This window comes from Micromys minutus (assembly GCF_963924665.1).
Source record: "Micromys minutus genome assembly, chromosome: 12".
Taxonomy (NCBI): domain Eukaryota; kingdom Metazoa; phylum Chordata; class Mammalia; order Rodentia; family Muridae; genus Micromys; species Micromys minutus.
Window position 1 is genome coordinate 1,079,689 of NC_137981.1, and position 14,046 is coordinate 1,093,734.

General features: G+C 37.5%; 1 pseudogene across 1 annotated transcript; it reads right to left on the reverse strand.

The window, feature by feature from the left end:
• Window positions 1-416: 416 nt before the first annotated feature.
• On the reverse strand, window positions 417-1,517 carry LOC308428011 (peptidyl-prolyl cis-trans isomerase D-like; annotated as a pseudogene). Its single transcript has one exon. The product of its transcript is annotated as a peptidyl-prolyl cis-trans isomerase D-like (transcript).
• Window positions 1,518-14,046: the final 12,529 nt, after the last annotated feature.

Sequence of the window (14,046 nt, forward strand, 5' to 3'; positions counted from 1 at the left end):
ATTGTTCCTGTATGCCTGCAATATGTAACATTTTCTCACATCAGTGTATTCACAGCCTGACTTGGCCCATTCTGCTTCCTGCTCTTGTTTTGTGTATCCATAGCATTAGGGATACAAACACAAATGCTTGTTGTTACTGAAATAGAATCATCCTTTATGCTAATTTCTTTTCCGTTAATACCATGGGCATCATTGAAAATTAATTATTATGTAACCACCAGTTTCGTTTCAATTCTTTTTTAGTTTATTAACTCTTTTTTTCCCACTGTATTTTATAACACTTTATTCTTTATTAAGAAGAAATCTTTGTCAGCACTGCTATGTAAACAAAGGAAAACACATCAGGGATCATGTAGATGGTAATATACATTGTCCAATATATAATCAATGGATAGTAGTTAAGGAAAGTTTTATCCTTATGAAGCAAACATTTTTGCATACACTGCCTTCTCTTTATCTTTCTGTGCCTTTATCATTTGATTGACTTTAAACAATTCTGCCAGGATAGCTTTATCTCTTGGGGTGATCTCCTGCGCCTTCTTAATATCAGCCAGTGCTTGATCCCATTCTTTTAATCCTTGCCATCTTTGCGCTTTTCGGTACAGTGCTTTCGTATTTGAAGGGTCCATTTCAAGAGCCTCCAAGCAACTGTCAGTTGCCTCCTGCCAATTTGACATCTTCAATTTACAAGCACCAATATTTAGCACACAACTTAAGGTTGCAGTCTGGATGTATCTGCTTTCTCAGTAGCAGCCTTTGAATTATCCACATACCTTAAAACCTTTGCATATTTTTTAATAGCCATCTCCAAGCTCTGAGACTTGAAAAAAGTATTTCCAATGTTTTTAAGTCTTCAGATATTAATAAAAATCTATCTGCATCTTGTAAATTTATATCTGCATCCTCAGGGAAATCTGATGACTGTCACAGAGCCATCTTTGGGGAATATTCCCCAATAATCTCCCCATTCAGCTCTTCACTTGCTGCAATGACACAGTTTGGCAGGTTTTACACATTCACTTCTACATTCTCAAGCATCCTTGCCACACCTATTCCTTTTATTACTTGACTGAATACCACATGTGCCCCATCCAAATGAGGAGTTGGAACCATTGTGATAGAGAACTGAGAACCATTTGTACTGGGGCCTGCATCTGCCATGCCCAGCAAACCCTCCTGATCATGCTTATAATAAAAATTTTCATCTTCAAATTTTCCACCATAAATACTTTCTCCACCTGTCCCAGTCTGATTTGAGAAGTCTCATCCTGAATCATTAATTTCTTAATAATTCAGTGAAAAGGACATCCTTTCAAATGGAGAGGTTTCCCAGTTGTGGATCCAGTGCCCCTTTCTCCTGTACAGAATGCATGAAAAATTTCTGCAGTTTTGGGAACAAAATCTGCAAACAATTCTAAAACAATTTGTCCAACTTGCTTCCCGCCAATGTCCATGTCAAAGAAGTCTTGCAGGTTCTTGGAATTGGAGGGCTTGACTGCTGGGAATGGGTGGGACATCTTCACTGCGGACGCTGGAAATCGGTGCATTCGTGCCTCATATGTATGTATATTTATATACATATACTTATATTTATATTTATATATATGTAATTTTTGAAATTAAAATGCAATTATATCAATTTATCCTTTCCTTTCTTCCTTTTAGTCCCTTCCACACCCCTCCCACTTTCTTTCTTATTCATGCTTTTAAAAAAAATTGTTTATGTGTATGTATACCTACATCTGTATTCCTAGATATACAAATACAACCTGGCCTGTTCAGTCCGTAAAATGTTACTTACATGTATATTGTCTCTGGGCTGACCACTTGGCATTGGATAAGCAGTTGGGGGTACTTCCCTGGGGAAAACTATTTCTCCGACTCTTAGCATTCCATGGTTGCCTTGAGTTCTTTAACTAGGGTTTGGCTATATGCTTATAAACACAGTTATTCAAATTATGTAAGCAGGATAATAACACTTGCTCTAGGTAAATACTTTTTATTGCAATGTCTAGTACCATTATTATGAATTTTCCATGTTTAATAATTTACAGACTATAAATGTTTTAATACATACTATCTTATTTATTCTTCTGTAAGTGTTGGTCCTTATTAACACTTTTCCTTAATCAGAAAGCCTATTGAAATCAATGCCTTTTTTATATGATGAAGGCCATTATTCTGACTTGCCTTGTCTGATTGATGATAACTGGGAATACTTTACAACCCAGTGTTTGAAAAGGATTGCAGGAAAGTTGGTAAGTTCCCACAGGATGGCGTTTATAATTATCTATCATACCCATAATTGTCAATATTATTGACCCTCTAGTCACACATCTCTCATGACATGTACCATATTTGTTTATTCGGATATTCATGTTCTATAGCGTAGAATGTTTTCATCTTAGTTTAAAATGGCTTCTAACCTACTAAACTCAAGTATTGTTCCATTTAAAAATCTATTTACACATGATATTATTTGGTTCTAATCTCATTTTATCTACATTTTTTCTGGGCTAATCTCAATTTTCTATACATTATTTTCAAAGCTTGAATGATTTATTGGACTCCAAGTGTATCATTTCTTATTATATCTTATCTTCCACAGCTTAACTTAGCCTGTAAACTTATTTTTAGTGTGCTTCTTCCAGATAAATAACACAATAATAATGTTTAAGATGATTATGGAGTTTTGTGGGAGACAATTACTGGTCTGAGAAATAGCTTGCGTTACCTCGTGCATCCCCCAGAGTATTTCCTGATTATTATTTTGTTGATAATAATGCAAAGAGAGCCCACTATAATGTTAGGTTTAAGCATCCAACCTAGAAGGTCTGACCAGCAATAGCAATAGAGGCCTTTAGGCAAAGATGCCTGGTGATCCATGAAAACCGTGTGCTTAGAGCATAGAGTGGTGGTGTAGAGATAAAACAGATTTTAGAGATTGAGAAATTTCTCTCCATGTTTTTGCTCTGTGTCTTAGGGTTTCTATTCCTGCACAAAACATCATGACGAAGAAGCAAGTTGGGGAGGAAAGGGTTTATTCAGCTTACACTTCCACATGCTGTTTATCACCAGAGGAAGTCAGGACTGGAACTCAAGCAGGTCAGGAAGCAGGAGCTGATGCAGAGGCCATGGAGGGATGTCATTTACTGGCTTGCTTTTCCTGGCTTCTCAGCCTGCTTTCTTATAGAACCCAGGTCTACCAGCCCAGGGATGGCTCCACCCACAGTGGGTTTGACCTTTCCCCCCTTGATCACTAGTTGAGAAAATACCTTACAGCTGGATCTCATGGAGGCATTTCCTCAACTGAGGCTCCTTTCTCTGGGATAACTCCAGCCTGTGTCAGGTTGTTACAAAACCAGCCAGTACACTCTGTCACTGGCCAAGGCTTTAGACTTAGATGATTTGCCAGTTCTTATGAACTGCTGTTTCTTCAGTTGTGTACTGAGAAGATGGAAGTAGATATGTTTTCAGGATTAAATGCAGTGAAGTAGCATTTGCTACTGTAAGTATTTAGGCTTCAGAAAAATCTTAAACAATTGGTTTTAACATATCATGTTATTGATATTTAACTCATTTTTTGCTACAAAACCATTTTATTTTATTTCTTTAAAATATTTATTTATTTTATGTATGTAGGCATACTACTGTTGTCTTCAAACACACAAGAGAGGGCATCATATCCAATTACTGATGGTTGTGAGCCACCATATGGTTGTTAGGAATTGAACTCAAAACCTCTGGAAGAGCAGTCAGTGCTCTTAACCACTGAGCCTTCTTTTCAGCCCCAAACAACTATTTTATAATTAATGTTCCTAATATGTCTAAAATTCTCAATAAAAATATACAGATAAATCTACATTTAACCCTTTTAATTTGCATATATGTGTTTTATTGATTATTTTCATTTCACAGTATTGACCTTACTATATACATCTTTCTGTTTTAAAGACACAAAATGGGGGGGGGGTGGCAGGACTGAGCGTCTGCAGAAAAAATGGAAACAGGCAACTTCAGGAGGTAGGAGGGGACCCTCTAGAATGTACCAGAGATTTGGGAGGTGAATGATTCTTAGGACTCAAAGAGAGAGACCTTAGATAAAATGCACTTCAGTGGGGAGAAGGAACTTGTAGAACTCACCTCCAGAAGGAAGACGTGGAGAGATGTGGTTACCATCTCACAGAAAAAAAAAAACAAAAAAAAACAAAAAAACAAAAACAAAAAACTCTGACCCAGAATTGTTCCTGTCTAAAAAATCTGCAGAGACAAAAATGGAGAAAAAATGGACGAAAATAAAGTCCAGTGACCAGCCCAAATTGGAACCCATCTCAAGAGGAAGCTCCAAGGTCTACCACTATTATTGATTCTGTGATGTACTTACAGACATAGCATAACTTAACTTGAAGAGCCGAGTCAGACAGTGATACACCCACCAATGGACAGAAACTGGTAACCACTGTGGTTGAATTAGAGAAAACTTGGAAGAAGCTGAAGAGGAGGGTGACCCTATAGGAAGACCAGCAGTATCAACTAATCTGGACCTCAGAGATCTCTCAGAAACCAAGCCATCAACCCAGCAGCATACACCAGCTGATATAGACTCATATATAGCACAGTGCTGGTCTGGCCTCAGTGAGAGAAGATGCACCTAACTCTCAAGAGACTTGAGGCTCCAGGGTATGGGGAGGTCTGGTGGGGTTGGGGTTGGGGAGGTGGGACCATCTTCATGGAGATGGAAGAGGTATGGAATGAGAAACAGGCAGAGGGTGGACCAGGAAGGGGAAACTGACTGGACTGTTAAAAAATAGATTAAAGAATAAAAAAAATAATCAAAACAAAAACCCAGCATAGCTAAAACAATCCTGTATAATAAAAGAACTTCTAAAGGTATCATCATCTCTGATTTCAAGATATATTACAGAGCAATAGTAATGAACACTGAATAATATTGGCAAAAAAAAAGCAAAAAGCAAAAACCAAAAATCAAAACAAACAACAGTAAAAACCAGACAGGTTAATTAATGGAATTGAAGTGAAGACATGGAAAAACCCCCACACACCTATGTGTTCTTGATACTTAACAAAGAAGCCAAAATTATACAGTGGGGAAAAAAAGCATCTTCAACCAATGGTGTTGGTCCTACTGGATGTCTGAAGGTAGAAGAATGCAAATAGACCATGCACAAAACTCAGGGTCAAGTGGATCAAAGACCTCAACATGAAACTGTATGAAACTGGGTACACTAAATCTAATAGGAAAGAACTGCCTTGAACATATTGGCACAGGAGACAAATCGTTCTTTTAGAAACATAGTGATTCTAAGTTAGAAATAAATTAATAGTTACGTTTTAAACTATATCATCATAATATTCTGAAAGAATTAATGATTTCCCACTGAGCCTATTCAAGTACAGATTCCTGTAATATTTAAGTGCACATTTTCTTGTAATATGACTTACATTTCACTTGCAAAATGTACAGTGGGTTTATATTTAGGTTTTTGTGTTTAGTTAGAAAAATAATATCCTTAGAAGCCTTTTGAGTCTTTTATCTCCTTTTCTTCGTCATCCTTGTTTGTCTTCCTCTTTCCTCTCCTTGATTTTTCCTCTTTCTTCCCTTTGTTCTTCCTGTTCCTCCTCCTTCACCCCCTTCATCTGCCTCCTCCTTATCCTATTCCTGTTTCTGAAACAAATATATGCTTTTAGGTGCTTCAGGCATACTGTTTTCTTATACTTTAGACTGGATTGAGTAGTTTTATTTGTATATGAGGGTGGGAGTATCCTTTGAGATTAAATAACTTTTGGGCCACACACACACACACACACACACACACACACACACACACTTTAGAGAATAGTAGACCAAAACTAAGACATTTATTATCAGTTATTTCTTCATCATGATCAGATGTTGTTCAATGAATCAGGGATCAAAAGAAACATCTATGTCGAGGTCTTAATGAGGAGATCTAGCCCATATATCCAAGACTGAGAGAGAAGGTCCAAGATGAACATCGGGAAGGATAAACTAGACCCAGGTGGGCTTAATTGGTGTTAGGTAGCTATAAACATTTTAGGATTTTATAGGTCTTTTATCTCATATAGAAGGACAGTTTATATCTTTGTCCATTTGATGTAGTCTTATTGTGGACTGAGAATTGAATATATAAACCTGTATGAAAAGCTCTCGGGTCTTAGAATCATGTTTTTGCTAGGCAGGGTGGCAATTTTACCCAGGTTCGAGGCGGTCGTGTGGGCACAGTGAGATGTGGGGGGCGGGGCTTGACCGAGTGACAGAGTCCGTGCCCGGGCTCCATACTAGAAGCTGCACCTCTGGAGTGAGACCGCTGGAGGCCGATAAAGATATAAGATATTCCTTTTTAAATAATTACTGCAACACATAAAAACAACACAAACCAACGAGCACTCCCAGTGACTAGAGCACTATCCAAAGAGTAGAAATGGACAGTCTCACGGCTCCAGCTGAATATATAACAGAGGATGGCCTTATTGGGCATCAATGGGAAGAGAAGCCCTTGGTCCTGTCAAGGCTTGATACCCCAGTGCGGGGGAATGTCAGGGCAAAGAGGCAGGAGGAGATAGAAGAGTGGAGGGAGTATCTTCATAGAAGTAGGGGTAGGGGAAATTGGATAGGGGGTTTCAGGAGGGAAAACTGGAAAAAGGGATAACATTTGAAATGTAAATAAAATATATCCAATAACACCTCCTCCAATAAAAAAAAGTTATTGGCTTCAACAGACTCATGATTCTTCATCATTTATTTTTATAAAATATATAGATTGACATTGCAATGGAAAGAAAAAAAGGTTTTAGTTATGATATAATGACTTAAAATTGCAAACATAAGTACTTTTCTGGTACTGTATGTATCATATAAATATATAAAGTAAAGTGAATAATCTTAATGAGAATGAAAATAGAATCAGGGATCTCATCTCAATCTGTCAATTTGGGAAAAAAAAAAAATCGAAGCCCAAAGAAATGACTTAATGGTGCTTTGAGCTGAGAACAAGACTATGAACACAGGAGTCAGACAAGGGTGCAGGCGACTATCCACAAAAGACAATGGAACATTGAATTGTTTTTTTTTTTTTTTTCTGGGAGCCATGTTCATGGAAATGAACAATGAGAACCAGGTGAGAAGCTTAGGACCCAGCCTGTCTCCTTTGAGCCTCTTTCCGATCTGCATAATCAGGTTAATTTTTTAATAATAATAAATTTTTATCCAACCCTCTAATATCAATATTAGAATATCAATTGCGACTCTATTTTCTGTTCTAAGAGAGATTTTGAAAGGCACTGGATGAAAGAGGTAGCTTTTCCTTAAAGGAAAAGGTAGATATGTTTGTAGACATGACATAGTTTTTATGTAGTATACAATTTGCATGAAGAGTCTGAGTCTCAGTCGGACTGGCCATTTGGAGATGAGACTTGTCACTTCAGTCAAGGTCTGTCTTGTGAGACTGTGTCCAGGAGAAACGTACTCAGGACTGCTGGCTCCCTCCCTCCCTCTTCGTTTCCACCATTAAGCTACCATTGTAAAAAAGGCATCTCGTTTTCATGTCAGCATCTCTGAGAATGAAGCCAGAAATACCGAAAACACAGTTTATGCTTTTTCCCTTGATCCTTCCTAATAAAAGACATGTGTTTAACTAGGTTAGTGCTTTTCCTGGATCTCTAATTATAGTACATCTTCATTTCAGCATGAACAGCTTACATTTTCATTTTCTGAATTATCTGAGCTAGAAAAATGATGCAAAGTTGTGCAGTTCAAGATTCTCACATCTTTGTAAGGATGCTCTGGCTTAAAGAATAAAAAAGCAGAGGGTTTAGGTCCATGTGAACATCATTAGCAACCCTATAATGAAGAATGAAGAATTTCTTACAAGAAACATTTATTTCTCTAGATTCCTTGAATAGAGGGAAGTTTGAACATGCACACAGAATAAAAACTAAAAGAAGTTGAAACTTTTATTCTATTCTCTAACCACCTACCAGACTCAGATTATCGTTGGAAAAAAGGAATATCAACCATTCTGCTTTAATTCACCAAGCAATATTACCTAATTTTTATGTGGATTTTTTTCTTGTTTCAACACTGGAATTTCTTAGTCAGAAAGCAGAATAATTGGCAGACTTAACGACAGAAATTCATCTAATTACATTCAAAGATGGTTCTATCTAAAGATTTATAGGTGAGTTTCTTAGGTATTCCCAAAGCAATCTAGTTTCCTAAGTATACTTTACTTAGAATTCTCAAGAAAACAGAAAAGGGACAGGCAGTTAACATCTGTGGATTCCTATAACCAGGGTGTGTTGACGTGAGAACGCACAGAGTGGACGCACTAAAAAGCAGGTGGAAGCCAGAGTCTCTTTGTGTGGCTAATTGGCTATCTAGTTTCAGAAAGTAAAAGATGTGGATACAGAAATAAATATTATGAACAATTTATTATTAGAAAAATGAGACTTGGTCCCTTCCAGTCTGAACTTGTGCCCTAAGCACTGGTTGTGCCTTGGGTGCTGGTTCTGTACCCATTCCCACAACACCCAAAGGAAGCCTGTCACCGAGGTGCTGTAAGACACTCAAGATCACAGGTTCTCTAACTTGCCCAGGTTTACAGGATCACAGAGAAAGCTCAACTCCCAGGCAATTGAACACATCCAGAAGCACTGGAGGTCTGATACACTAAAAATCAAAGTTGAGGCTACAACATCTCTTCCAAAACCAAAAATAAGTAAGACCCCCACAGGAACTAGGGAAATACAAACCCCCACCCAGCCAGAGGCATGGGGTCCTTCTAGCTTATACCTGTGCCTGGAGCAAACTCAGGGCTCGAGTCTCCCACCAACTCCTTCAACGCCCAGAGAAATTTTGAATCCCAGGAGCTCTGACACAACAGGACCCCAGGATCTTGGTCACAGTAGGAGTTCAGTATCTCAGAGGCAGCTTGACTTCTAGGGGCTCTGACACACCCAGGATCTTAGGATCACAGGATCCCAGAATCACAGGATCCCAGAGATAATAGGACTCTGAGGAGTTCAGACACAACCAAGATCTCAAGAGGAACTGGCTTCAGTTAGAGAAAACAAGGGCAAGTAGCACTAGAGATAACAAGATGGTGAGAAGCAAGCAGAACATAAGCAACAGAAACCAAGGCTACTTGGCATCATCAGAACCCAGTTCTCTCACTACTGCAAGTCTGGGATACCCCATCACAGCAGAAAAGCAAGATTTGAATTTAAAATTACATTTCATTATGATAATAGAGGACTTACTTAAAGAAATACAGAAGAACACAGTAAACAGGTAGAAGCCCTTAAAGTGAAAACATAAAAATCCCTTAAAAATTACAGGAAAACACAACCAAAGAAGTGAAGGGATTGAGCAAAAGCATTCAGGATTTAAAAGTGGAAATATCAACAATAAGAAATCACATAAGGAGAGAACCCTGGTGATAGAAAACTGAGGAGAGAGATCAGGAGGCATCTAGCAAGCGTCACCAGCAGAATACAAGAGCTAGAAGAGAGAATCTCAGGGACTGAAGATAACATAGAAAACATTGGCAGACCAGTCAAAGAAAGTGCAAAATGTAAAACCCCCCTAGCCCAAAGCATTCAGGAAAACCAGGACACAATGAGAAGACCAAAACTAAGAATAACAGGTAGAGAAGATAGTGATAATTCTCAACTGTAAAAACCAGTAAATATCTTAAACAAAGTTATAGAAGAAAATGCCCTTAATCTAAAGAAAGAGATTCTCATGAACATACAAGAAGCCTACAGAACTCCAAATAGACTAGACCAGAAAAGAAACTCCTCCTGTCACATAATAATCAAAACACCAAATGCACACAACAAGGAAAAATACTAAAAGCAGTGAGGGAAAAAAAGACAAGTAACATATAGAGGCAGACCCATCAGAATTACAACAGATTTCTCATCAGAAAAATGTAAAACCCAGAAGAACCTGGGTAGATGTCATACAAACCCTAATAAAAGACAAATGCCAGCCCAGTCTACTATAACCAACAAAACTCTTAATTAACATAGATGGAGAAACTAAGATATTTCATGACAAAAACAATTTTACACAATATTGTTTCACAAATTCAGGCCTACAAAAAATAATAGATGGAAAACTCTAACACAAAGAGAGAAACTACACCCTCCAAAAAGCAAGAACGTAATCCTTCAACAAATCTAAAGGGATATAGCCACAAAGGCATAATTCCACCTCTAACAACAAAAATACCAGGAAACAACATTAACTGTTCCTTAATATCTCTTAACATCAATTTCCTAATTAAAAGATAAAGACTAACAGACTAGATATGGAAACAGGACCCAGTATTTTTGCTGCATACAGCAAACACACCTCAAATAGAAACACAGAAACTACCTCAGAGTAAAAGACTAGGAAAAAATGTCCAAGCAAATGGTCCCAAGAAAGAAGGTAGAGCCATTTTAATATGGAATAAAATTAATTTTCAACCAATAGTTATTATATAAGATAAGTAAGGACACTTCATACTCATCAAAGGCAAAATCAACCAAGGTAAAAATCTCAATTTTGATTATTTATGCTCTGAATGCAAGGGCACCTACAATTTTATAAGAAACCTTACTAATGCTCAAAGCACACATTGCACCTCACACAATAATAGTGGGAGACTTCAACACTGAACTCTCATCTATGAACAGATCATGTAAACAGAAACTGAACAGAGACACAGAGGAACTAACCAAAGTTATGAACCAAATAGACTCAATAGACATCTATAGAATCTTTCATCCTAAAACAAAAGAATATTTCTTCTTCTCAGCACCTCATGGTACCTTCTCCAAAACTGACCATACAATCAGTCACAACACAGGTCTCAACAGATATAAGAATATTGAAATAATCACATGCATACTATCAGATAACCATGGTTTAAGACTGGTTTTCAATAACAACAAAAATGATAGAAAGCTTCTGTCACATGGAAGCTGAATAATGTTCTACTCGATAACTTGGTCAAGGAAGAAGTAAAGAAAGAAATTAAAGACTTCTTAGAATTTAATGAAAATGAAGGCATTAGATACCCAAATTTATGGGACAGAATGAAAGCAGTGCTAAGAGGAAAACTCATAGCTCTGAGTGCCTCCAAAACAAACAAACAAACAAACAAACAAACAAACTGGAGAGAGCATACACTAGCAGCTTGACAGCACACCTAAAAGTCCTAGAACAAAAATGAACCCAAAAGAAGTATACAGCAGGAAAAAGTTAAACTTGTCGCTGAAATCAACCAAGTAAAACAAAAGGAACCTACAAAGAATCATCAAAACCATGAACTGGTTCTTTGAGAAAATTAAAAAGCCAAAAAAGCCCTTATCCAGACTAAGCAGAGGGCACAGAGACAGTATTGAAATTAACAAAATCAGAAATAAAAAGTGAGACATAACAATAGAAACTGAAGACATTTAAGATATCATGAAATAGGGCAGAGACTGAAGAAAAGGCCATCCAGAGATTGCCTTTTCTTCAGAGATCTTTCAGAGATTCTTACTTGGGGATCTATCTTATATGCAGCCACTAAACCCAGTCACTATTTCTTATGCCAAGAAGTGCTTCCTTACAGGGACTACATATGGATGTCTCCTTAGAGGCTTTGTCAGAGTCATACTGCTACAGATGAGGATGCTTGCAACTAACCATTGGACTGAGCCAGGGGACCCCAGCAGCGGAGCTAGAGAAAGGACTGAAGGATCTGAAAGGGTTTGCAGCACCATGGGAAGAACTATATCAACCCCCAGAGCTCCCAGGGACTAAAACACCAACCAATGAGTACAAATAGATAGAGGGACCCATGACTCCAGTTGCATATGTAGCAGAAGATGGCATTGTCTGGAACCAATAGGAAAAGATGCCTTTTGTCCTGCAAAGGCTTGTTTCTCTAGTGTAGGGGAATGCCATGGTGATGAGGTGGGAGTGGGTGATTGGGAGTGGGAGCATCTTTATAGAAGCAAGAGGAGGGATTAGGGAGATGAAAGAGGGAGTAAAAAAGGATAAAATTAGAAAAAGAATTATTACAGTTTTTAAAAATAAATCCACTTTTAAAAATGTTTTTCTATTTTGAAATATAAATGTATCAGTTAAAGAAGTTTATTTAAATTCTCTAATATTTTCTATTATAATACTGATGATTAAATAAACATATAGACTGACTCAGATTATTAGACTCTAATTTTTATAATTTCTGGTATATGAAATTGGATACTCATCTTTTACTACTTTTTATATGGTCAGTAAATACCCATTTTCTGCACTAGAATACATTCTTATTTCTTCTTTTGTTTTTGTGGAGGCCAGGTTTCTCTTCATAATATCCCTGCCTGGAACTCACCTTATAGAAGAGGCTGGCCTCAAGCTTACAGAGATCTGCCTACCTCTGCCTCCTAAGTTGTTAAAGGTGTGTGCCACCTGGCTAGAGTAAATTCTGAAACAAGATAGTAAAAATTAAAACAGGAGAATTAAAATCTTTTTTTCTTTTTCTCTCATTATGTCTCTTTCTCTTTCTTTCTTTCTCTCTAATATTCCTCTCTCTCTCTCTCTCTCTCTCTCTCTCTCTCTCTCTCTCTCTATCTATCTATATAGATATATGTATCTATATCTATATCTATATCTATATCTATATCTATATCTATATCTATATCTATCTCTATCTATATCTATCTATCTATCTATCTATCTATCTATCTATCTATCTATCTATATATATGAATTCAAGAAGTTAGATTGCAGAGAATCAAAAAAATCCTATTAAAATGGGGGACAGAACTAAACAAAGAATTCTCAAATGATGAATATTGAATGGCTGAGAAGCACCTAAAGAAATGTTCATCATCCTTAATTTTCAGGAAAATGAAAATCAAAACAACCTTGAAATTTCACCTCACACCCAAATGGATTAAGATCATTCTTGCTACAAATGGACTAAGATCTGACTCACACAGACAGAATGGGCTAAGATTAAAAACTCAGGTGACAGAAGATGCCAGTGAGGATGTGGAGAAAGAGGAACACCCTTTCATTGTTAGTGGCATTGAAAGCTGGTACAACAGTCTGGACATTCCTCAGGAAATTGGGGAGAGTACTACCTAGGACCCAGCTATACAACTCCTGGGCATATACCCAAAAGGTGCTCTAACATATAGAAGAACACATGCTCCACTATGTTCATAACAACCTTATTTATAATAGCTATAAGCTGGAAAGTATTCAGATGTTTTTCAACAGAGGAATGGATACAGAAAATGTGGGACATTAACACAATGGACTACTGCTCAGCTATTAAGAAGAATGACTTCATGAAATTCTTAGGCAAGTGGAAAGGGGATAGAAAATATCCTCCTGAGTGAGGTAACCCAATCACAAAAGAACTCATGTGGTAAGTACTCACTGATAAGTGGATATTACCCTAAAATATTGGAATACCCAAGATACAATCCATAGACCACTTGAATCTCAAGAATAAGAAATACCAAAGAGTGGATGCTTCAGTCCTTCTTGGAAGGGGGAACAAAATAGTCACAGGAAGTAATACAGAGACAAAATATGGAGCAGAAAGTGAAGGAAAGGCCATCCAGACACTGTCCCACTTGGAGTTCCATTCCCTATGCAGTCACCAAACCCAGACAATATTGAAGATGCCATAAAGTATATGTTTATAGAAGCCTGATATAACTGTCCCCTGAGAGGCTTTGCCATAGCCTGACAAATACAGAGGTGGATGCTGTCAGCCACTTATTAGACTCATAATGGGGTCCCCAATGGAGGAATTAGAAAAAGAACTAAAGGGGGTTTGTAACCTCATAGGAAGAACAAGAATATCAACCAACTAGACATCCCAGAGCTTCCAGAGACTAAACCACCAACCACAAAGTATACATGGGGGGAGACCTTATTGTAGCAGAAGATAGTCTTTTTGGGCATCAATGTTAGGAGGGGGTCATTGGTCTTGTGAAAGCTTGATTCCT